This window comes from Ambystoma mexicanum, chromosome 4q (assembly GCF_040938575.1).
Source record: "Ambystoma mexicanum isolate Mex_15411 chromosome 4q, UKY_AmexF1_1, whole genome shotgun sequence".
Taxonomy (NCBI): Eukaryota; Metazoa; Chordata; class Amphibia; order Caudata; family Ambystomatidae; genus Ambystoma; species Ambystoma mexicanum.
In genome coordinates, this window is record NC_090928.1 from 673,707,941 (window position 1) to 673,734,982 (window position 27,042).

Here is a 27,042-nt window from a genome sequence, read left to right on the forward strand (position 1 = left end):
GGATAGAGCCCATTATTCTGCAATGAGCTCAGCAGCTTGTGTCAAAATGCCTGACAATTCCCAGCTTCTCCTGATATTCTGCATGCTATCAGTGGGAGAGTCCCCCTCACTCTCAGAGGGTGAAAAGACCCAGCTGGGTCAGTGAGCAAGTGCTCTCCTTCTAGGAGCACCTGCAGGATGTCCGCTGTCATCTCCATCAGCATCGGAAACCACACTTGAGATTTCTTCTCTCGCCGGCACTTCGCTACCACTCTGCTCAGCATTATGAAGGGGGGAAATGCATAATGTATCTACCCTGCCCACAAGTGGAGGAAAGCGCCTGTGCCCTGGGCGAACGGGTCCAGCCTCCAGCTGAGGAAGCTAGTTGTCTGTACGTTGAGACGAGATGCAAATAAGACGTTGAGACGAGATGCAAATAAGTCGTTGTGTACCGGTCCCCATCGCTGGTTCAGCTGCCAGAAAGTATCCGGGTCTAGCTTCCAGTCACTGGAGTTTGTCAGATACCATGAGTTCCAGTCGGCTACTACATTTGGTTCTCCCGGCAGGTACTCTGCAGTGACTGATGTTCCGGACTGAAGGCAGAAATGCCAGAAGTCTTTTGCCAGTTCTGCCAGTAATTTGGTTCTTGATCCTCCTAAGTGGTTTCTGTACCTGACTACCGATATGTTGTCCATTTTTGAGGAGAACACATGAGCTCACTCTCCTTTTTGTTAACACCTTCACGGTGAAAGAGCCTGCCAGCAGCTCCAGGCAGTTTATGTGAAGACAGAGCTCTTCCTCGCTCCACTTCCCTCCGGTCTCTAGGGACCCGCATCTTGCTCCCGAGCCCACTCGGCTTGCATTCGACTATATTACTAGGTCTGGTTGATCTCCAAATATGGCACGACCATTCCAGGGGTCCATTTTCTTCAACCACCACTCTAGTTCCGTGATAGAATCTCGGTCATGGGGAACCATCTGATGGTATCTCAAACCCTGGTGTAGGTGTCTGATTTTTAGCCTCTGCAGGGCTCGGTAGTGTAGGGGCTCTGGGAATATATCTTGAATCGATGCTGCTAGCATCCCCACTATCCTCACTATCCCCCTGATCGATATTTCCTACTTTCTCAGGCAGTCTCTGATCTCTTTCTTCATATCCTTGATCTTCTGGGCGGGCAACTCTAAGGTTGCTTTCCTGGTGTCTAACACAAAAACCAGGAAGTCTAGCCTTTGTGCTGGTTTGGTCTCTGACTTCCCCCTTTTCACTAGGAATCCCAGTGAGGACAGGAGATTCTGGACCCATGCGGTCTGGTATACTAGCGTTTGGCGATCCACTGCTAGGAGCAGTAGGTCAACCAGGTATATAATCATCCAGATCCCATTCTCCCAGATCGCTGCTGCTACTGGCTTCATCAAATTGGTAAAAGCTCAGGGCCCTGAGGCTAGTCCCAAAGGCATTGTACTGAAACGCCACAGTTGGCCGCTCCAGCAGAATGTTAGGAAGGTTCTGAACTCCACCTGCACTGGCACTGTAAGTTAAGTATCCTTCAAGTCTATTCTCATTAGCCAGTCCCTTTTTCTCATTGTGTCTGTCAGCTGGTGTATGCCCTCCATCTTGAAATGATGGTATATGACCCAGCTGTTCAATTCCCTCAGAGTTATCACTGGTCGCACTTTGTCTTTTCTGTGCACATGAAACATAGAACTCATGAATCACGGGGTCGATTTGTACTTCTCTATGACTCCTTTCAACTCTAGTTGTTGGAGCTTGCAGTGTAGACTCTCTTGCTCTGCTTGTGCTAGCTTTACCTCTCGAGGCCAGCTCTCCTGAAATGGCTCCTGTATAAACTCTGTCTGCAGACCTCTGACAGTTTGCAAGACCCATGCATTGCTGGAGAACTCGTGCCAGTTTTCCCAAAAAAGCTGTGTTCTCCCCCCCACTGGAGGATAATTTGCTTCTCTCACCTGTGGTGAAGCTCTGGCCTTGGCATGCTCCTCTGCCTCTGTGTCCCCTTGGGAATCGTCCTCGTGTCGGGAAGAAAGTGTCCTGTTGCTTGCACTCCCATTACTGGGCTCTGGAATTCTAGGGCCTTCTGTCTCTGTGAAAACGACCGGCTGCTCGACCCGATAGCGGCCGGTCCTGGCAAAAACGCCTGGGCTTTTTCCAGAAAGGTATAGGTGCCCACAAACCTGCCCACCTCTTTGCTGAAGGTCTCCCCGAAGAGGAGACCTTGGGCTGCTTCACCTGCTTCGTAGGAAGCTAGGTCGCTCAACTTGGTGTCAATTTTGAGAAGAAGGCCTCTCCTCCTCTCTGAGGAAATGGCGCAGTTGACATTGCCTAGCAGGCATACCGCTCCCTGGGTCCAGTTTGAGAGGGCTTTGGGATCGATCTTCTCCCCGGTGTCTCTGGCCCTCTCGGGCAGGTCCATTATCTTGGCCAGCGGTCCTGAAATATCCAGAACTTTTTCTTGGCAGCTCTGCCAAGATCTCTCTATCCTCTTGCATGGATCTTTGCTGGTCTTTGAAATGCATGCCAGCATCTTTAGGTCCAATACTGGTGTTTCGGCCACGTTGACGAGCAGGTCCGGTAGGGGACATTCCACCCTCAAGCGTTGCTTCACTTCCCTGTCCAGTGCTTTCCTCAGTCTGAGCACCATGTACTTCGTCACCCTGGGGAGGGCTACTAATCTGAGGATCTTGGATTCCTAATGCTGTCTGGATCAGACATGTCGGACACTTCTTCTGGCTCTTCGTCTAGGTATTTCTCTTTGCAGGATTTCTTGCCTCCGCTGGGTTTTTCCCATTCATTCTCCTCCTTTTCTTCCACCTGTTGGTAGGATCGCTTGTCTTATACTGACTCTTCTTTCGAGCCTGGGTCATCTTTGCCCATATTTTCTTCCCCTGGGAAGGGGGTTGTGAGGCTTGGCACAGCAAATCATAGCATGAACGCCTCTCTTAGCTTTGCAAACGTGTCTGCAGCTTCTGGGGAAGTGTCAAGTACCTTGTATGGTCGACCTCGGGGTCATTAGAGGCTTTCCTCTTGCAGGTCTGGTTACTCCCTTTCAAGCCTCTTGCCGAGGGCTCCAGGGCGTACTGTCTTTTTCTATGGTGCTCTCTCGGGGCTGATTTACTATGGACTCTAGAGTCTCCAGCCTCTCCTGTAAGGGTTTCATCCCTTGCACCACAGTGCCAACGAGCTCCCCAGTGCTTCTCTAAAGCTGGAGGTGAGGACCAGGGATTGCTCCTCCTCTTTCCATTCGAATTCGGACATGCCGCTGAAGTGCTGTGTGCTTTGTACCTTTACGGTGTCTTGTGCACGCCCATTGCTGCGTTGGCACTGATGTGTTAGGGTAAAGGAGAATAATCTTCTATGTCTAGTACTTTTATGTAATAATTCCTCTTTTCTTTTTTTCTTTTCTGTGGCCAGCACCTGTATTTACTCTACATGTGTTCCATGTGCCTGCTTGCACTGTCTTCAGCCTCTCTGGGCTGTGGTATGGTGCGAGCTGTCAGCTGTAGCCACATGCTTTTCACGCGTATCTTTGCGCTTCCTCCTAATTTGAGGATTCTTCCAATTCGTCGGGATAATCTGAGGCTATGCCATGACTGTCCGGCTCGGAATATGTAACATTTTTAATTATTTATTGAGGATAACAATGATCACAGCTGGACCCAGCTCTCCGAATAATTCTGTGCTCCGTGGTTGTCGCACAATCCATGCGAGAGCACGATGCAGCTCCTCAGCTCCACCTCTCTATAGAAGGGGGCAGCTGCATCGCTCTGACTCCACCCCCACGAGGGTTGGGGAGGTGAAGCCGCAGCTGTGGTATTGTCCTTAGCTCCCAAATCAAGGATACGAACAAAGAAACCAACACAGCTGGTGATTTGAAGCGAGCAAGTGACGAATAATAGCGATGCAGTAGAACAGAGTGGTCCGGCATAGCATTAGTGCCCAGTCGAAAGTCTCTGTTGAGCGAATACTGATATGAGCCTAAAGGATATGAACTGTGTTTGGTTTAAAGGCAAGAGAAGCCTAAAGAAAGTCAATCACGTTGAGTTGCAAAGTGAGAGGTCCGATCCCGATTGAGGGAGACCTGGGATGAACTGTGAGTGGTTGAGAGGTTTGAGCCCGGGCAGAGGGAGAGCTGTAGCGAACATTGAGTAAATCAAAGTGATTCTGCGGAGGTCTATAGTAAAAGCCTCGCACATTTGAAAGTCTTCAGCATCCATGAAAGGTCCGAGCCCGATTGAGGGTGACTGGAAGTGTGATAAGTTAGGGGAAGGGAACCCCTAACGAATGTGAATTAAGCTTGGGGAAGGGAACCCCTGCAAATGTTGTGATTTGGAGGTCTGAGGTCTGCTGAGGGAGACCTATTTGAACTGTTAAAGCTTTGGGATGTCAGAGTCTGATGGAGGGAGACTTACGTGAACCTTTTTGTTTAACTATGAACTTTTTGTTGAACTGTGAAAGAACTTTTCGAATTCTGAAAAAGTGACTTTAACGTAGGCCAGGCGGGCCTCGATCCACATTTTGAACTGCCTTTTTGTTTTGAGAACCTGAGCCATCCTGTCTACGGGGACTGCCTTATTCCGTGCTGTCTAACCTGGGGGTAGAGCTGACACAGTCACTTTGATCCTTTATGTTATAACACTAATTTTCTATTTCCATGCACCTTTTTCCATGCACCCATTTATTGTAATAGCGTAAGGGCAGGCCATAGGTTGATTTAGGATAGGACACTTTATTTTGACAGATATGACTAGGACTGTGTTATTTATTATTTGATGGTAGAGCGTGCTCCCATCTTTAGATAATAGGGCCAGATAAGAGTTTTTCCAATCTTTGTTGTTCAATAAACACCCTTGAACCTTGCATCTCTTGTGTGTGTCCTCACTTGTGATACCATGCCTCCTTTAAAGTAGACCCTTCGCTCTTTCCATGATGGCCATTTTTTTAAATACTTTTTTTCACATAAATTTTAATGGCAGCCATGGAAAGGGGGAAGGGACTATGTGTAGTCCCTTCTCCCTAATCCCAGGCAGCCATTTGTTTTGCCTTTTTTTCTCAAATAAAGAAACGGTTGCAGCGATGTTTCTCGACTCGAGAAAAATTGCAATTAGTACCCTGGTACGACATGCTGGAGTACTAATGGAAATATGACCCTCGGAGGGGGCCATTACCAGTCGGGAAATGCCTCTGGGGCTCCATTAAAGGATAGTTCCGGGACTTTTTTTTTATTGTCCCTACGGGTCGGCCATGTGTTTGTAAGCATAAATCGGTAGATCGTAGGAAACTTTCCTATGGACCTTACCCGACTTTTCGCCCATTATCGCACTCGAAATCAGCCTCCATTTTGTGATAATCCTATCATTTCGCCCCATCGACCTGGCTCACCTGCCTTTGCGGCACTAAATCAAATCCCCCGCCCCTGAAACAGACTTTATCAAAACATTCATATTCCCCGCCTCTATCCGTGACGTGACTGAGCTGCGTAGGCAAACGCGCCCAGGCGTCTTCTACGCGACTCCACACAGACCCCGGAAATCAACACAGATCAGCTCACAATACAGCGCACCACAATTCGGAATATGAAACTGTACTTTGAAATCAAACCGCAAGATTGTAAATGTGGTAAAGTACATTTATTTGACATCAAATGTTTAGAGAATATTCAGCGATTTGCATTTTTATTTGCTCATGTTCCAAAAAGTTCGTATTGAGGGAAGCGATGTTCGTGTGCAGTACACAGGGTGTTGGTTTACGATAAAAATAAGCTCTTCGGTCGCACTGATAATCGCATGGCTGTTCCAACAACGAGGCACTAGGCCACCACAACGGTAGGTATGTTGCATCTAACCGTTAGTACCGCGTAAGGGCATACTTGTACTTGGCGATCGTCCCATAAAATGGTCAGGGTGGTAACGTTGTTCACGCGGAGAAGCAACTGGCGGCTGTAGAAGCCGTCCGCCGGTGTCTGGTACTCGTGACACAGACAGTAGTGAATGATGTACCTAAAAACATAAAAAATGAAATTAGTCTCACCATCAGATCCTTATTAAAATTATTCATTTCATAGCGAGGACAGCGCTACTGGGTGTACACAAGTGTTTAAAGGCGTGGTGAGGCATGGAGGGGGGGGAGTGGAGTACAAGGTAAGTAGCATAAAATAATAAATAAATAGGGCCAGCTGGTGGCAAGTGCAAGGTAAGTGCAGAACAAGTGCTGGGAAGGGGGGGGCTGTAGGATACTGAGACAGTCCCCCAGTGCAGGGGTTGACAGGGAGGCAGTGCAGGTGGAGAGTGGAAGGGCCCAGGACCGAGGTTGCAGACAGTGGACCAGTTGTAGCAGGGGAGAGGGAGAGAGAAAGCAGAAGCAAAGAGGAAGGTTTTGAGGTACTTCAGTAAAAGCAGATGTTTCTCCTCAAGATAGTGCGCGGTAGAAAACAATATGCCACATAGAACGAACAAGTACAACTGAACCCGTCTTTAAAGCCACTGTATAGTAATGAAATTGCGGTATAAACTCATCAAAAGTTACTTACATTATATTTGCATTTTCCATTGTGTCTCTGTGTAGGGCAGACCCGAAACACCACTCCTTCTTTGCCGACGTTACTTCTTCTAATGAACGTGGCTCATCGTTTCGTTTCTGAAATTTTATTCATTATCTTTTCTTAGTCTTTCGGGATGGTCCCGGCCTGTCAAGGTCAAATCACAATAGAACCTTATACTGGGTCGTGGGCCGTTCCGCCACCCGAGCAAAACATCAAAGCAGCTGACCTTCACTTTGAGCGAGCACACATTTCTAGTTTGGGCCTGCAACATGAGGAGACTCGAGAGAACAGACAATCAAATTACAATCATTTAAACCGTGATGTGTATTTCTCAATGAGCTCTGCTTTAGGTGGACATGGAACAGAGGCAATGTTGGGTGGCAATGCAGTTGTCCCCTGCATAGGTTCGTTCACCACTCCATGTATGTGCCTATCGAGGACATCTACGATAAGTCTCTCAATAAACTCATATTGCATATCCTCAAACACTGGTTTGATCACCCATTGTTTACTTCTTTTAGTGAAGGCCTTATTGTAGCGAAGCGTCCCTAAAGTTCCGGTCGTCCTACTTTGTTGACGGCCAACATTATGGTTATGTGCCAAGACCGCTAGAAGAGTCCGATTTATCATGCCTTCCATGCCAAAATGGAATCTTTTGGGCCTGTACTTTAGGCACATATTGTGGAACACCTCCAAATCTCCTGTGTGGCAGAATTCCGTGAGTCCCCTCAAATCTCTTGTTATAGTTTTATCAAATACAATCCTTTCAATGGCCTTGTGAGTGGGTGATGAAGGAATCAACCACTTCTTCTTCCGTGCCTCCTCTGTGGACAAATGGCCATGTTCACATTTGTGGAAATGTTCATTTGTCGACCATCGATGTACGTTGCTACAGTGCAACATTACTGACCGCCATTTTTCCAGTAGAATTTCCAACGACCCTTCACATGTTTTTGAGCTCCACCAAAGATGGTTGCTGATTGACTTGGACCACTGTGAAATACCTTGCAATTCTTTTTTTTTACCTGCAGCCGACAATTTTTTATTGATTGATTTTGCAAGATGCCAAACGTCAAATTGGTGATTTATATTTTTGTACTGTTCTCTCATTGTCTTGGCAATTGAAACGTGTCTGTGAGTGGCTATCAGGTCGATCACCATTCCCCGCGATTGTAGTTCTTGCAATGATGCTACAAAGCCAACTTTCTCCATGGCCACTGAGGATGTACTTTGTGACACCTGCACGACCACCGAACTCACAATTTTCTTACTTTCCATGTCCTGAAAGTGGTAGGTGCAGTACTTGGCTGAAAATCCTGGGCTGTCGCACTGTCCATCACCGGCTAGCCTGAAGCGTTTGCCCGCGAATGTACTTTCCATTGACATTTTTTCCATTCTCCAAGCTTCGCTGATGGCTGGAAATAGATAATCGGTTTGGTATTTGTAGAACTGAGTTTTCGCAATGAAATGGATTCCCACAAACTGAAAGAAATACTGTAACTTTTTAAAACTTGAACCACTAAAAAGTGCAGCCGCTGCACAAAGTAGATTGCCTGCTGGCAGTTGCCCCAGCATGGGTTGTGCAGACCATGCGAACGGATGATATTGTGTACAGGTGGCATGTATTTTAAGGTTAGTGCCTCGAATTGCACGAGTCACATTAATCAATGGCTCCCCACATACTTCCCCACCAACCGAATGCCCACATTTCATCATCATAATAATATCCATCAAACAGCTATCGAATACAATGAATTTGGCCTCTTTCCTTATACTGTCACTCTGCATCCCAGCTGGTTCGGCCTGTAACGTTGAGGACATGTCACTCGCATGAAAGGTACAATCTCTGATATCGTCTTCCGCTATGCTGAGTGATATTGATGGTGTTTCATTGTCGTCCATGTCATTCTCTTCCACTGCAACAACTGTTCCTTGTCCGGAGATGGGAGAAAAAAACAATGTCTTCAACTTTCGCGCGCTCTTATTTTTTGCGGGTGTGGATTCTGTGAATTGATCTCCGACTGCATCCAAACTACCAGGAGGACATTCACTATCAATGGCTGGTGGTGGTATAGCTCCGTTGTCAATCACTTCATATTCTTCCCATTGGCACGATGCATCTCCAGTCTCAAGTCCCTGCCAAAAGGTTTGACAAGCAACATCTCTCGTTCGCTTCACTGTCTGTGTAGATCTAGTTCTTACACCCACTCGCAACTAGAGGACAGATTAGAAAAGGGATGTTCAGTTTAAACACAACTTACAGTATTGAACTATTGACAGTGAAAGACAACATAATATAGTGAACAGGACACTAACCTTCTTTTGCTTTCTTTTCTTTGAAACTTTCTTGCCTCGAACTTCAACATCTGGACGCTGTTGCTCCGACTCGTGTGTGCATGTCTCCACTTCCTCTCGCGCTGCAACGACTATATTTTCATGATAAGCACATCCATCACTCACTGAGGCTCCATCGACTCCCTGAAACATAGAACTTTCATTAGTATGTATAATAATATTGAAAACACAAAATGTACTTGGGGACCAATACCCATACGTACATCTCAATAGCAAAACACGAATGAACGCATTGTGTAGAACATTCAAACGACAATAGTTCACGCATTGTTGTTCTAGTTAGATTGAACTGTCAAGATCCATACCTCGGGCTCCGCATAGACTTCCATTGATGATATTATTGAAGATGACGCTTCAGCAACTCCCTGAAACACAGTAATTGCATTAGTATGGTTTTCTATTTTGTTTAAAAGAACATAAACTTTCTGCAGGCGTCAACGGCTCATCTAAATAGACCTGCACAAATGATCAGTTGTCTAAAATAAATAATGGATATCTAAATATGATTCGATTTGCTCCATCGTTGGAAGTGTCACCACCCAGAGATCTGCATCAACTACTAGGGGTGATGTTCTTGTTGAAGAAGCTCCGTCAGCTCCCTGAAACATAGTACTTGCGTTAATAAAGAAGGAAGTATAGCGGATGTAATCACGTCATTTGATCTCGCATGATTGATCTGTCAGTATCCATACCTCGAAATGCATAAGAACATCAAGGGACGCTGTAACTGCGGTGCACACTTCTGCAAGCTGTTGCGCCGACCCGTAACTGCATGCTCCCCCTTCTTCTTGGACTAATGCTCCATCGACTCCCTGAAACATAGGACTTTCATTAGTAATGAACACAATATTGAAAAAAGAAGACACATAGGAGGGCGACGACAGAAGGACATACCAATGGCTAAAAACGAAAGAAACATTGTGTGTAACAATCACGCTACAAGAATGCAAGATCTGATGATCTCCATCGATGGAACTGTCCGGAAACGTACCTCGAGCATCTGAGTGACATCTACGGTTGTCGTCAATGCGTTGGACTCCTCAGCATCTCCCTGAAAGACAGTACTTGCATTATTTTGGATAACAATAATTATAACTGAAAACAAAGACTAGAGGACGAGTACTGTGGTGTACCATTAGGTAAAATAATTACACGATCAATTAAAACTATTGATTTACATGCCTAAAACAAGTCAGTGTCAGAATAGCTAAGTAAGATTACCCGATAGGCGCTTGAAGTGGCTGATTACTGCAATAACGACACGGATGGAGAATCTTCCGCCTTCATATTGAGTGGATACATAAATGGGGAAATTATTGTTAGCTAATGCTACACACTACCGCAAGGCCGAGAGATAAATACGTAAACTTGACTCACCAGTGGAGGGATGTGGACGAATAGAGTGGGAATAGCGGTTGAGAGCAATTTTCGCCTCGCTCGCGGTGTTTTCTTCTTTATTAGCAATGATGTGGAGTACATGTCTGGGCTAAAGTGCCTGCTGCAGATGCGGTATCGATCACCCCTCTTGTCCGCAAAGACTTCTAGGACTCTACTTTCTAGCTCAGAGGCTGGATATCCGCAATATCGGACCCATTCTCTTATCTGATCTATTGTCTTAGGGAAAACATGCATTATAGTACCTTCAGATTTGTTATGGGTCTTCGAAGGGCAACCGCCAATGGAACAGGCAGGCATTATGGAAAGTTCTGAAAAGTAAAGATCAACAATTCTCTATGAATACCAATGTGTTAAAACAGTAAATGACACATAAAAGGTTCAATGCAAGGTCCGTTTTGGTTCTTGGAACTATACACGTTATTCACATGCGGATAAGTATTTCAATAACTTTCAAAAAATAGAAAAAGTAATTTGACTAAACTCAGAACATGTGACTAGTTCCTTGCATGTACTGTCGTGAACGAAAAGAAAACATGGATGCAATTTGATGACTACTAGCAAATAGATATAAATTAAAAAATTGGACGCAAAATGATTATGGTACATGGACTTACCTTGACGAACAAACAGTTAGATGCAGGGATCAGAGTAGTTTCTTGTCGTAGAACAGGGAGCAGTTCACAGGTTGCAAACTGACGAGTTTGCTCAAAGTGGTCACGGAAGTTCACAGAGACGAAGAGCAGATAACCAGCACCTTCACGGGTTGACTAGCAAAGCGCAAAGAAGTTCTCATTAGAAATATGAAGTGGGTTATAAAGAATTCGAAACAGGGGTGTGTTTGTGAATGAATGACGTGTATATGTCGTGGCATTATGCGGATTGCAGGGGGGCGTCCAGCGTGAGGGGGGATGCTTGGCAGGAGACACGGGGTCTGGAGGTAGACATGGGAACAACAACCCATGCTCTATAGACCACTTTGAAGTGTACATGGTCTTTGGCACCTCTTGGCCTTTATCGCTCCCTGACAGCTCCACTTGCCAGCAGCGCAAGTACCCTGGTGCGAACTGCCTTTGATAGGGCGGGGGGTGGATCGGGGCGTTGGTCGTGCAGACAAGACACAGGAAGACTCGTGAATGGAGACACACTTATGTGGATTGCAGGGGGGCGTCCAGCGTGAGGGGGGATGCTTGGCAGGAGACACGGGGTCTGGAGGTAGACATGGGAACAACAACCCATGCTCTATAGACCACTTTGAAGTGTACATGGTCTTTGGCACCTCTTGGCCTTTATCGCTCCCTGACAGCTCCACTTGCCAGCAGCGCAAGTACCCTGGTGCGAACTGCCTTTGATAGGGCGGGGGGTGGATCGGGGCGGTGGTCGTGCAGACAAGACACAGGAAGACTCGTGAATGGAGACACACTCATGTGGATTGCAGGGGGGCGTCCAGCGTGAGGGGGGATGCTTGGCAGGAGACACGGGGTCTGGAGGTAGACATTGGAACAACAACCCATGCTCTATAGACCACTTTGAAGTGTACATGGTCTTTGGCACCTCTTGGCCTTTATCGCTCCCTGACAGCTCCACTTGCCAGCAGCGCAAGTACCCTGGTGCGAACTGCCTTTGATAGGGCGGGGGGTGGATCGGGGCGGTGGTCGTGCAGACAAGACACAGGAAGACTCGTGAATGGAGACACACTTATGTGGATTGCAGGGGGGCGTCCAGCGTGAGGGGGGATGCTTGGCAGGAGACACGGGGTCTGGAGGTAGACATGGGAACAACAACCCATGCTCTATAGACCACTTTGAAGTGTACATGGTCTTTGGCACCTCTTGGCCTTTATCGCTCCCTGACAGCTCCACTTGCCAGCAGCGCAAGTACCCTGGTGCGAACTGCCTTTGATAGGGCGGGGGGTGGATCGGGGCGGTGGTCGTGCAGACAAGACCCGTTTGCCGCAGGGCCTCACCAAGGAGAGGCCATCTAACTGAATGTAAGAGGATGGCTGCAGGATCTACTACATGGAAGGCAGGGGGGTGAGTTTATAAATACCTCACCCTCCCAGGAGAATATATGGGGGTCATCTCTGTACCCGGTGCCCAAAAAGAGGATTTATTATGATCAACCATATTTATTATTTACCTATAACCATGTTTTGTATCAATAAAATCCAACGGCTTTTTATTGCCAACGCTTGATGCCAACCCACAAAATAATATATGTATGACTGCTGCATATATGGGTTCAACGGTTATGTGGATTGAAGGTGTGCGGCCAGCGTGAGAGAGGATGCTGGCCGGAGACATGTGGTGTGACAAGACAAGGCACTGGAAGGCTATTCAACGGAGACACACTAGATTCATTTAAAAAATCAAAACAACCATTGTTAAAATATATGTTGGGCTTTATTTTAGATTTTAATTAAACATAAATAATAAACATTACACATTGTAAAGTTGAGGTTGCAGCACATCGAGGGAAAATCCGCGGTATTGTCCACTGTCACTGGGGAAATGTTGTCTAATGGCAAGTACCGCACAGGCAGGTATTACTCTCCGAACGCGGTGTCCGAGCCTCCCGTGAAGCCACCAAGTGAAGCAACGATAGGCCACCAGCCTGTACCACCTGTGAAAAAAAAAAAAAAACTGTATTAAACTGACAAAACTTTCTTATCAATGTCGATTCAGGTAACACATGTCATTTTTCTTAGAAAAAAATTATATCTAGAAAATGCACTATATGGAACCAATTTACATGCGTTCGAATGATATGTAAATGTAATTTTATATGTGGGAGACGACCATGAAATAGTAGTGGCATCACTGACATCACAAACAGAGTATACTTACTCGTTACTCGGATTACGCGGACGAACAGTGCCACGAAGTTCGTGCATAAGCACCATCATCATCCTCAACACGGTCCGTGAGAGGCAAGCTTCCCTGAACTCTGGCAGCTCGGTGATGCATTGCGGACTTTGCTCGCCTTCCTGCAGACTTTGCTCGCTTTCCGAAATGTAGGCCAAGCACCCGGAATTTTCACGGCAGCAGCAGTTCTCCTCCTCAGTTGGCATTAGCTCGCACCGATTGCACGTGCACCAGGTGGAGACGCCGTCCATGCGACATGGTCCAGGCTCTTCATCCGTTGACTGGTCCTCCCAACTGCCGTCCGAATCCCCATCGTTTTCGCGTGCTTGCCTTTCCAGTAGTTCCTCCTCGGTGTACTCGGGCTCGTACATATACGGCATTATTGTGGCCATTGTGCGGTAAAGATAGTAAAATAATTTACAGAGATGGTACAGGTGTTCACACGGGCTACAAGCGGCGAAGGTAGCTGACCAGAGCACTGAAACGAGTCACAGAATACTCAAAGTAACACAGAGAGAGGAATGGAATCGAAAATCTGCTGCTGTGTGTTGTGAAACGGTCTGTTTATACTTATTGGGGAAAGAGGCGTCCTGCCATTTCCATGGCAACACGTCAATAGCTGAGGCGCAGCGATTGTTGACACGAGACGTGCTTGAAATGGGCAGTACGCGTCTGCTGATGTCAGGCTCAGGGGCGGGGGATTTGATTTAGTGCCGCAAAGGCAGGTGAGCCAGGTCGATGGGGCGAAATGATAGGATTATCACAAAATGGAGGCTGATTTCGAGTGCAATAATGGGCGAAAAGTCGGGTAAGGTCCATAGGAAAGTTTCCTACGATCTACCGATTTATGCTTACAAACACATGGCCGACCCGTAGGGACAATAAAAAAAAAGTCCCGGAACTATCCTTTAAAGCCATTGCTTCAGTCTGGCTTCTAACTATGGCCCGGGGGCATTTCACGACCGGTAATGGCCCCCCTTTGAGGGTCATATTGCCTAAATAAAGGGTGCTCTGGAGGTGATGCCTGTTTTACCCTCTGCAAACAGCTGTTAACAAAGAACAGATGAGGCTAATGGAATTACCTGCCAAACATGAAAGTGGGTGTGGACAAATATAACAGCAAAACACTGTTTGATGAAATGACTTCTAGCAAACAAATTAATTCCAGGTCAAAAGGATGATGGATATTAGCTTAGCATGCCATGAACTACAGACAGAAAACAGACAAGACATTATACACTTCCACTTCTTGTTCTTCTCTTGTTGCTGACCTGAGAGTGACCTTGACTACATCCTAGTGAAAGGGTAAATCTGGATGAATCCCTTGACCTGCTGTGTGATCGTCAATCATACTAAAGCTCTGCCAAGCAACTACCAACTTCATTTATTTCAAAGTAATTAATTAATTAGTGGTGCATTTTCTTTTACTTTTTTTTTGTTTTCTGGGAGAGATGGATGGTAGTGATGGAGGCCGGGGATACAACTTTATTGATTAAATGTTGTTTTGTCTTTCTAATGTATAATTTGTTTGTGGGTGCTCAGTGTCTACCTCAACAGTGGAGCCATAGGGAGGGGCAACGGCATACTGGTTTTAGGGGGAGCAGTGGGAAAGTGAAGGCAGCTAATTGGAGATGCTGGAACTGCTAGCTATTCTAATATTATTGTTTGTTGTTCAGTATGATGGCAGGCTTGTCACTTCCAGGACCCCTATTTGCCATGTAGGAGGATGGAGAGTGTTGAGGGGCTCAAAATTAAAGTATTATTTTAAATGATTAATTTAAAAATACATTTATTTTCCATTTTAATACATTGTTTACTATGTAAAAAGATGTAAACCATGTTATTTTTATTTTAATTATACATGTTTGGAAACATTTGCAAACCTATATATATTATATCTGATGTTTTACAATGTGCAATGATCTTTCTGTAATTTAATTGTCAATGAATGTGTGCCTAATGTAAAAAAAAAAGTTGATATTGTATTTTTGTGCATTGTTAATTATGTATTGGTATTTGTTTATATCATCTTGCCTATTGTTACTTGTATTTTGTATCATTTATTTGTATTGTTCTTGCATTCATATTTTGAAACGTTTTATAGTAATGTTGATTATTATTATTCTGATAAATATCATATTAGCACTGGTGCATGTTCCATGTATTAGTAAAGGTTTTTAATATTATCAACTATAGTTTTTTCTGATCAATATTATTTTTTATCTACTGCATCTTCCATGAGTTACTACAATTGTTATATTCATGTTGATTATGTTTATTTCTCATCAGTATTCATGTTGTGTTAATAATGTATTTTTATGCACTCATATTTCTTTTAAATTACTAGGTACATTTGTGTACTGGATTTGGTGTAGCACAAGAAATCACAAGGGGGGATGTAAAGAAAAACTGCAAACGATTATGCAATGATTGCTACAGTAAGTGTGAAAAAGATGAACAATCCAGAGAAGGTCTATAAAATTTGAAGTAGTACCCAAACTTTCACAACATTGGTGCAATCAGAAATGTGCCCACTTTAGCTATAATGCAACCTTTGCGCGAGCCAGGTCTACCATCGCGGTCGGATTCATTGGCATACATGTAATACATTTATAAACAAATGTACAACATGAGTAATAATACATGCTGCTGTACATTTGTATTTTGCTAACAACCCAAAATACGGCAAATGCAAACAAATACATGCTAGTTGTGTTCCTTACTGGGGATGGGTCCCCCAATTTAAAAAATATTTGATGGAAAGAAATAATGTATACACTCTTGTATACAAAAAATCTGGAAAGGTATTTTTTTGTAAATAAAACTTACCAAACATATGTTGCTGTCAGGTATCTCCTAAATATGGTGTAATCAATGGCAACCGAAAACATAAACATAAAGCTTTATGTTTCTTCTCTTTTTACAGATTGAATACAGATAAAGTTAATTCTACTTAATCTTATTTTACACTTTGGGATAGGGGTGCTCCAAATAGTAGATTTAAGTAATTGACCGAATACCGAATAGTTGGACAAGTATTCGTACGCAGTCGAATACAGAGCCAAATAGTTGCATTTTTGATAGATAAATCTATGTAGATAAGAAAAACACTTTGTAAATTAAAAACAAACTTTAAAATATGTATATCCATTCTTAATTGCATTTCTTTTCTTTGGTGTCTACAGACGATGTTTGTATAAACCCTGAGAGGAATTCATTATCAGAAAATAAAAGTAACTAAGACTAGCCCAAAAGTATAGTATGCATGTAGGCAATCACTGTGAGGGGAGACTGGGGTGTGTGTACTTGTATTTTCAAATGTTGCTTTTGGTTTTGGTTCTGTCCATCTTTAGCCTTCTGGTTTTAGCAGGGCACTGAAACACAACATGAGTCATTACAACCTAATTTACTTAAACATTTACATTTTAGAATAGGCCCTGCTAATAACAAAGAAACAACTTTAAAAAGTAATTTCCCAGTAAAGCTCTAATTGCAAAGGCTGTGCCCTTTCTTTGCAGTCAAAGCTGGTGTCAGCAGAAGGGTGCAGGAACATTTACACCTCATTGTGAAATTCAAACCCTTCTGAGCGCCATCCCGGGGCTACAGGAACTGCTGAGCACAGCTGAAGGGAGCTTGCAAGTGTGCCACGTTCTAACGAGAGGGGAGACAGAGCAAAGTGATGACAGGGAGATGATGATTAACAGCCAGCTATCCATGATTTTTCTAGTTGGAGCACTTGTTAATGGATTGCATCCATGTGCCTGACATGCCGGGGAGGTGAAAGTATATAACCAGAAACAAGACTTGAAGGGTCCACTGGGGGTTTGTTATGTGACTAAGAACAACTGAAATGGCTTATAGTCTTCAAGAAAAGCCACAAAAAGGGGGGCATGATGGAAGCGTTATTCAAATGTGTAAGGCAGTCCAATCATGTGGTAGTAGCTTGCAGCGGGAGACAATCGAAATAAGGCAACAAACTGGGAAAAAGTTCCTCTCCCATGTTAGCCGGCTGGGGGTTCATCAAAGACAAGCTTTCAAAACATAACCTAGACAAAGTAAAAAGCACATTAGTAGAGTGATCATATGACGCAATGGCTTGTGGGGTGCCTTCAATGTTTCTGACGATCTGCACATGGGGGAAAGTCCAGGGGAAGCAGAAGTGCTCAGAAACTCAAGCTAACAATGTGCCCCGGTATTCATGACATGCTGTTAAAATATGTACCTGTGTCCCCAGCAATACTCGCGATTGTACCGTTATTAAAATAAATGTGGGGATAGTGGAAGGGATAAGTGTTGAAGGGGGTGGGGACTAAACAACTCCAAAAAGGTTTTGTTGTATGTATTCTTGCTTTTTCTCAAAACTACTAGGCCAACCGGCAGGGGGTGGGTAAAGGGCAGTGGAAGCCCCTGGGGATAACGTCTTATTTTTATACAAAATGCAATTGCCTTGTAAGATTTCATTCGCCATCTGAGCTGGACTAACAAACTGTCCTCTGGTGGTGCCAGCCCCATTACACGAGAGTTTAAGTAGTAATTAAAGACAAAAAATAACAGAAAACTATGCCCGGGAGGCAGACACTGTGCAGTTAAACGTCTCTCTTCCTTGGATTACTGACAAGGAAAATACGTTCATTTCACAAGCAAACTTGCTCTAACCCCTCACTGTGTTTGTCGAGGATGTAAGCGATAGCGCATGCCTCGTATTTGAGGGAGCATCTTGGTTGCGGCAGTGTTTAATTAGTTGAGTCTGGGTCGTTTGTTTATCTCAGCTGCAAAGCACCTCAGTTGCAAGTGGGTGTTATATTTGCTGTGAATTTAGACTGCCAACAATGAATGCTCCACATGAAGTTGCTCGTCAGTGCTCACGGGGTGGGGAGTGTGGAGGGCTGTGCCGTGTTAAGGATTTCAGTCAGGCACACACCCAGGTCTCGCCTAGCATGTCGTTTGCAATACTTATTTATTTATGTCTATAAGTTCAATATTCTGAATGATGTATCACTCATATCACAGCCGTCTCAAAATTCCCGCCAAGTCACACTGAACCAGGAATCAGGCGAGTTTGTAAAGGTAAATATTTATTTATTTATTTTAAATTCAAATCAAACCTATGTTTAATATATATATATATGGGGCAGCAATCACCCAGTGGTGACAATACAATTCAAATTAAGTAAAGCAATTGAATTCCCTTATGATAATACAGAATAAAACACAGGAAAAAGAACAGTTTTGATTTGTGAACAGATAGCGTTTAGGTTAATATTTCCCCCTACAAAGTACTTAAGGTACAAATGAGCAATCCTACACAGATGTCAGTAATCAGCAGGTATTCAGGAATGAAAGATAATGGGCCTCATTACAACTCAGGCGTTAAGGGTTAACGCCGTCATTAACCCTTAACGCCTGGTTCCAATTTTAACGGCTGCTTTTAGCAGGCGTTAAAATCCATGGCGCTAAACCGCCTTGGTGCTAATTACGGCACCGTAATTTACGGTGCCGTAATTAGTGCCTTCCCCACTCCCATTATGCCCTATGGGGCAAAAATGGGAATGGGGAAGGGTAAATGGGAAATGGGGATTTAAAGCCCCACTCACCTTGGAAAGGGGCGGTAAATCCGCCATCCACCATGGTGTAAACATAGTTTACACCATGGTGGTAAAGTTGGTGTACTTACCGCCTGGGTCATAATGACCCCAAATGTCTAGAGTCTGAATGAAATCTTCCCTCCACAAACAAGAGAGAAAACCGTTTTTGGAAATGTACATTTTTAAATTGACAGGTGAAAATGGCTTTGAAAAATAATGCAAAAGGGTGCAAAAATGTTTGAATGTAGAAAAATTCTTAGGAAAGCAACACTAAACAGGTCCTAACACACAGGAGCTACAATATAAACAACAGTACACACCTTAGATCAGGATGGGATTTAAGAAAACACTTTGGATGGGAAAAAGACACGCTTAAACTTTTGAAAACCGCAACTCTGTGGCAAAATTTCACTATGCGATTTTTTATAAAAATGGGTCAAATACACTGTTCAGCGATTGGTTGTGGATGTAGCTAAGGGTCTTAGGTATAAGTGAGAGTTGAAATAAATTCCATTTATATCTATAAAATTGAAGAAGTTATGGAGGTTTTAGTGAGAGGAGATTTTGCAAAAATAGGTACGAAAATGAAACCAGAAATTCGGTTTTAAAAATGACAGATTGGTTTTATTACACTATATTAATGACTATAAAAAAGAGAATGCTCCCGGGAATCTCCACAGTTACGTGCCCAGTGTAACCCTTCACGTGGTGGATAATCTATTTTTTTCTGGGATTTACTTTAGTTACTCAAAATCACTAATGGCTTATGGTTTTGTAAAAAAAATGAGAAAATCAGCACAAAAATGGTCCTGACAATACTAAGGTTCTGAAGTTAACGATGGGATGGGATGGGTTGAGATTGGGATAAGACAATGCAAACATACTATGGGTCACTGTTCTTCCTATTGATACTTACAGTCCCTTGTGATTAAATTGGACCGTCAGGGTTCTGGTCATTGGATCGGGTCAGGTCTACCGGCAGCAGGGCACCTCTGGCGGGATTGGATCAGCAGTGCAGTTCTTGTCAATTTTGGACTGCACTTCAGACTGGATTTGGATGGGCCCTTCTGGTCACTGGACATGGTAGATAGCAGGATGCACGTTTCAGCAGGCAAGCCTTAATGGTAGCAAGCCAAACTGAATCAGAATTTAATCCCCTCAAGTTTGGGATGTTTGAAATTGCGTCTAGCTAGAAAGAGTTCAGCAATGCTAAAGTCTGGATTCTGCAAGGAAATCTGGAATCAGCTGCAAGATAAAAAGTTCTAGATCAAAGCGCTGCGCAGAAATCTGGATGTGTTCAGGAAGCAGTCTGTTCAGGAAGCAGTGTTGTATGTGTGGTGAAGTTCCTATATTTATCTTACCAAGTGACATCACAAAGCTTATGGTGTGGGCAGAATTTCAAAACACACCCCCATGGCTTTGAGTGACCACAGACACTTGCCTTGTTCTGGTTGGCAGTCAGAAAAGAGCTGTTATCTTTATGATGGGATTTAGGAGCTCCCACAATGATTTTGACCAAAACTTAACTTTTGCACAAATGTACATTTCTAAAATTATGTCCCATAATGACATCGTACACATACGTTGTATATTTGATGGGTTATGTGCACATTCAATCCTCATCTCTGTGAGAGTTGTCTTTGCCATTCTATAGAATTTTATCAATTTTAATCTTAACTGTTTAGACTACTAATTTCGAATTCAGTACAGATCTGGGCGAGTATCACTGGATCATGTATATACAATCTTAGACTGGCAACATTAATAGTTTTGCTCCAGTTAGGGTTTTTCCTGTAACTTTGGTTCCTTAGATGGTACAGGATTAATTAATGTCTTCAAAGCAAAAGCCTAAAATTAGGTTAACATCTACCAATGTTTAGATTTATCCTCCTCCAGGTTGCACAGTTAAAGAGTTTCAAATTTAATCACAAATAAAGATTTAAACATCAAAAAGTTCCACTCGTTTTTTTTCCTTTGTAACTCCCCTTCACAGGCAACAGCTGCCACAGTCCTTTGATCAGGGATGTGTGTCCTCTTCCTGGAGAGGGAAGCTCCCCTGTAGAGATCAGTAGGTAGCTTGCCATTGTTCTTGGCTCAGCCACAGACGAAAGTCTGATGAGTCCATTGTGCTCCTTGTTGTCAATATGCGGGAACCATTAAGGCTTCCTGTAGCAAGGGAGTGTCAATTTGGAAGTGTCAATCTTTCCCAGGCTAGCACTGTTAGGTCAGAATTAAGTATTTACTTAACTCCATTACTGGGTTGCTTTAAATTCACTTTACAGTCTTTTCATTTCACACATATAAAAATAAGCACAGTTTCCAAGGGATTTGACCATTTCAAAGAATTAAGCCCTTCACAAACATGATGAAAATGCGAATTTTGCAATTTCTTCAGGAAAAAGAAACACGTTTAAACTGTGTTTGACATCTAATTTTTTTATGCAGCTGTCAGTCAGTCAGTGAGGCCCGGCTTATTTCTGAGCCACCTGAAGAATCTGTGATTTCAGCGCACTTTTCATTTCAATAGCTCACTGGGAAAATGACTGATATTAGTACCGAAACAGCACTTTGAAGGTTGCAATGGATGGGGAAAACTGGATTTTAAGGGCATTTTCGGATTTTAGCCCACTTCTGTGGCCTTGCTTCATGTGACAGGTGAGAGTACCCTTTGACATTCAGTGAGTCCTGTTTTTACACCACTTTGACTTTGGGTGGCAGGGTGTGCAGCCTTTTATGATTTGTGAACCATGCAAAGTTTTGCAGATTTGGCACGCACGGGGTTTAGCACCTCCTTTTTTGGCAGTTTCCTTTCCGAATTGGCAAAGGGGTGTAGTGGGGCGCACACTGGCATGGGTAAAGGGTAAAAATATTCCACAGCCGCTCCAAGCATGAAGCAGGGTAGGCCCAGCGTGTCACTGGCACTTATTACCTGGGTGGTGGGGGAGTGGCAAAGGCAGCTGACAAACCTGGCTGTGCCCCCCAAAGACCCCAGTGATGAAGCATCCCTGCATTGTGTTGTAATCATAGGGTGACCAGATTTAAGAAAAAAAAAAAGAAACGGGACAGGCAATATACATAGATGTAGGACTAAAGTAAATACAAGTAAAACTGTAGTCCTACTTGTATGTTGTTGGCCTGTTGCGGGGGTGGGACGGGAAGGGAAGGGGGTGTACTCATAGGCACACTCCTCTCTTTGGAAGAGAGCAGCCGGGGAGGAGAAGGAGGAAGAAATGGAGGCGTGAAAAGCATTTCATGCCCCCATTCACACAGGTTGAGTCACTCCAGGACCTGATTTCTGGATTTAAAAATAGGGTCCCGGCAAAAACCGGGACTAAAGCCACCCATCCTTGCAAATCCGGGATGGGGTTTATCAAATTAAAAAACTCCTGGGACCCGGGGACGGAGGGTGATTTCCCAGGACTGTCCGGGAAAACCCAGACCTTTGCTCAACATATGTCATTTTCTTTCTATGCCTGCATTGCTTCCTAATGAGTGCCGTGTTTAAACTAGGGGTGTAACTTTGGCTTCGAGTAAGGATTTGAGTAAGTGTTCGGTCAAAGCTGAATACCTGGTTTTCAGCTGAACTTCGGGAGAATACACTTGAAGCCTAAGTTTGGTACACCCCTGCTTTTGGACAAAAAACTTTACAATTGAAGAATCATTTAGAATAAGAGTATAATTATACATGTGGCATGAAAGGTGAAAAGGAAAAAAAAGTGTCTACACCATTGCAGATGATCATTGTGAATAATGAGATGACCCTGATTAGGACTGTGCTTTATAAATAGTTTTTTGGCACTTGCAGTCAAAACATGTAGGTTACTTTGCTGAAATATCTTGCCTTAAATGATCAAGTCTGAAATAAGATAGGTGGAGTTTTTCTTTAATACCAAGAACATGAACTATGTGTTACATTTTCTGGCTTTTTAATCACACTCTAAATACATGAAATTCATTTTCTTTACACAGTTTTAAGTGAGATATGAGTTTGAATACATTTTACACTACTATCAATAATATTAATTGCTAATAAATTTGCATATTCTGTTCATTGTTGTTATATAGGCTTGCTCTTAAATATAAATGTACATAGGAAATGGAAATCATCAAAGGTCACCCCTGCAGAAGGCCTCATTTAGTATCTCCTCAAAAAACCTAACTGCGCCCTCTGTATGTTCCAGCTAGTTTTTGTATTTCCATAAACTTCCCATTTATTTTCTTTCAATGTCCCTGAAGGCTGTGGAGGTGGGGGGGCCTACTGGGATCCTCCAGCGGTCACTGCAGGCTGTAGTGACTTCCCAGTGGCACTAAAACATCCCAGCGTTTGCCCCAGATTTCCATCTCAGAAAAGGAAACAGGTCTATACAGTATTTAGTATAGACTATAGTATAGTTCACTATATATTATGGTTCAGTATATGGTCATGTTTAGAGTTTACAGTTGGTTTAGAGTTTAATTTTGTTATTTCCAACAAAATGGCAGCATCATTTTGGTGCTCCTCACATTGACACCATAACTGTACCTAAATGGACATTTAACAGCAGTTAAAGACTGTCACTACAATGATAGGTGAATAGCTGTCGCCTAAAGGTTCTCACTGATGCCTGCATGATGCTGAAATTTGATGCTGAAATTTCACTGCTAAGGGGTGCAGTAAAGGGAGCATAATAGTGGGCATGACCTTCTGAGGTTACATACAAACCTCACTTACCAACTATGATGCTTTGTCATTTCTAATGCTGAGATGTCGTGTTGCATGGGATAAATGATAACTACTGTTCTTGCATGGCTCGTCTCCCTCGGATGTGGTGGCTCAATCTCTTCCTGACTTACAAAGAGACATGGTGAGGGGAAGGTTAACAAGCGGACGGCTGCTGGAGATGTGGTGTTCCACACCTTGGTGCTTGGATTACTGAAGCAATTCCATAGACTATGGCACATAAAGTAAATTTGAGGTGTAACTAGAATATGAACCTAAACTATTTCTAATGAAAATAGATTTGAAAGTGTAATCCATTGCTCAGCTATATTTATATTAATATTTACTCATTTAATACTAGCATCCTCTTTTGAGATATGTGGTGAAGATGTGAAGATTGCCAGGGCACAAGATGATTTACAGAAAATGTTGGGGGTGAGTGACACATCTTCTGTGAACCTTAATCTAGAACAAATGTTACTGGAGATTATTATTATTATATGCACATCAATGAATGGGCTAACCCTGGCATACCATGGTAATAAAAGATGAATTGCACTCCTTTAAAAATGATTTTAAAGCCTTTTCCAAGAGAATGGATGAAGCAGAAGATTGTATTTCTCCGGTGCCAGACCAAATTGAAGGTCTAGAAAATGTGTAGATGGGACTAAGTCAACTAGAAATAAATAAAATTGAATTGAAAGATCAAACTAGGAACGATAATGTCTGTTTTTGTTTTATGCCATTCCTGAAAAGGCTGAACAGTTCAATCTTATTGAATGGCTGGGAAGCTGGATTCCCAAAGCCCTTGTGTTGACTTTGTCTTCTTTAGAATTTCAAAGAACGCATAGAGTTAGACCTCATTTCACCTCCACTAACTCATTGCCCAGGCCACATATTGCATGCTTTGTTTACTATCAATAAGCACATGAAGTAGTTTTGGCTTGAGTTGAGAAGCAACTCCCTACTCTATTTGCTGGTAAAAAATCTAAATTGCTCCAGATTTCCCCATGTAAACTCAAAATAAGAGGAAAACATTTACATTTCTGGATCTTAGGTGAACACTAAAGAATCTTGGATTAAGGTTTGGCCTCTTCGATCCTGCAAACATTATTGTTATGATACCTAGTGGTCCTACTAAGAAATTCCTAGAACCTGAAGCTCTATTTGAGTTTGTTCAATATTTAGACTCTGATGCCATGGAAATGATAGAATATGAGGTTTCCCAACAAGTGAGTATCCCCTTATCTCCGAATTCCCATCACACTTCTTCAATCCACAGACAAGCAAAGAATACTGTCTGTGCTGTCTGCCCTGCGGACTGTTTTCTTCAGCCCTCATCCTCTTGCAGATTTGGAAGCAGGAAGGTTGAATCTGCTGCGATTGTGAAGAATTGGTCTTGACTGGATTGGATTTGGTTATGCAGCCTTGGTGGCTTCCGGAGGACTTGTCGGTTATGCCAAAACAAGTAGCGTGCCCTCTCTGGCTGCCGGCCTGCTCTTCGGCAGTTCAGCTGGGCTGGGTGCTTATCAGTTGTCGCAGGATTCCAAGAACGTGTGGCTCTCTCTGATTGCTTCTGGGACCTTGTCTGGAGTTATGGGATTCCGCTTCTACAACTCTGGAAAATTCATGCCTGCAGGATTAATCGCTGGCGCAAGTTTACTTATGGTTGGAAGACTGGCAGTAAAGATGATGGAAAAGCCACATAATCCATAACTTTGTTTTTTGGTGCTTGAAAACGACAGAACATGAAATACTTAAATCAAGTGAATATTATATGAATCTAAATGTTTTATATTTAATGTACACATTACAAAATAATAAAGATTGTAAAACATTTTTCATATAAAGTTTGTACTTTGCCCTCATGATGGGTACTCTTAGTGTGACCGTGAAATGCTTAAGTAGTCTTCCTCACAAGGTGCCGAATAGAGTTTACTGCATTTTGTTTGACCTTTTTTGAAGTTAATTAGAAAAGTAATACATTATATTAGTTTGAGATGAATGTTGCAACTAAAATAATCTCTAATAATAATAATCTCTGCCCACGCTCGCAATCTAGGCATTCACTTTGACTCTTCCTTCTCCTTTGCCCACCATATTTCTCTTACCTCTCGCGCCTGTCGCTACCACCTCTTCAGTATTCGCAAAGTCTGCTCCTTCTTACCTTCCATGCAATAAAACTATTAATCTCCTCCCTTATCTTCTCTCGCCTCTTCTACTGCTCCTCCCTATTCTTTGGACTACCTGCCTCTCATCTTGCTCCCCTCAAATCTATCTACCACTCAGCTATCCATACCCTCTGTCTTTTTGCCCCGCATTACTCCATTTCTTCTTCACTCTCCTCCATTGGCTGGCTTCCTTTTCACTCCCAACTTAAATTTCATTTCCTCTGTCTAGTCTTTAAATCTCTCCATGACCTGGCTCCCCCTTATCTCTCCTCTCTCCTCTATTTCTATAATCCCTCCCGCTTCCTCCGTTCAGCCGACCACTTCCTTCTCACCGTTCCCCCTTCCCCATGTACCTCCTCCCATTTCTGCTCCTTTCAGCTCCTAGCCCCCCTCCACTGGAACTCCTTACCTCTCTCAATCCGCTCTATACCTACCTTTTCCTCCTTCCGCACTTCCCTGAAATCTCTCCTTCTCCATTCCCCACCTTGAAACCTTCCCCACCTCTCATCCTCTCCCCTTGAATCTTCCCTATGATCCTCTCCTCCCCCCTCCCCTTATCCTTCCTCACTCTACCCTTATATCCCTTCTATTTCTCCCCTCCTCCTTCCCTTCCTCACCCCTTCCCTTTCCCCCTCACAGATTAATTGCTCTACTTACTGTTTTTTATTGGTTCAATTCATTCTGGATTGCTTCTTCTGTTATAATGTTCTATGTATTCTGTTGTTATAATGTAAAGCGCTTTGCATGAAAGCGCTATATGAACATAATAAATACAAATACAAATACATTTGGGAAATTGACTCAGTAGCTATTGTAATTGTTTACTTATAACATGCTTAATACCCAGAGGTTTCTAAACGCGGACCGGGGGATCGAACCGGTGTTGCTCCACGTCGGGCGCGTTGCCCCTGAGCTATCCTCCTGAGACCTACAAACTCTATATCAGACTCCCATGATAAATCAAGGGAAAAACCATATCCCTGATTAAATTATCAGATGTCGATCTAACTAAACAAGTCATACTTACTCAATAATTCATCCCTACAAACATAGTTATTCCCCTGACTATATCACTTTTTTCACTTAAACGTAACTTTATTTCATATTTTAATCACTAAGTGTCATCTTCTCTTACTCTGTAACTCTTAAGTCGTATTATGTCAATGTGGTTCAATCACGCTGGGCTGTTGTTCTCTCTCTGCCTCTCCTGAGAGATTGAATTATGTTTATATGTATCTGTTTTTGTGTATATATCTCATTCTTAATCCCTTAAACTGAACATTTTGACCAATGTCTTTTCTCCTTCTCATGTAGATTTCCCTTTGTATATGATATTTATAAACTTAAATGGCTCTCAATTTAGAATGTATTTATATCAATTGTGCTTTTATGTTATGTTTTATGCAATGCAAACACTTACTATGGCTTTGGGACACCACG

At 43.3% G+C, this 27,042-nt stretch overlaps 1 pseudogene; it reads left to right on the top strand.

The window, feature by feature from the left end:
• The first annotated feature begins 2,705 nt into the window (after positions 1-2,705).
• Positions 2,706-25,202, top strand: LOC138467279 (transmembrane protein 14C pseudogene; annotated as a pseudogene).
• The last annotated feature ends 1,840 nt before the right edge of the window (positions 25,203-27,042 follow it).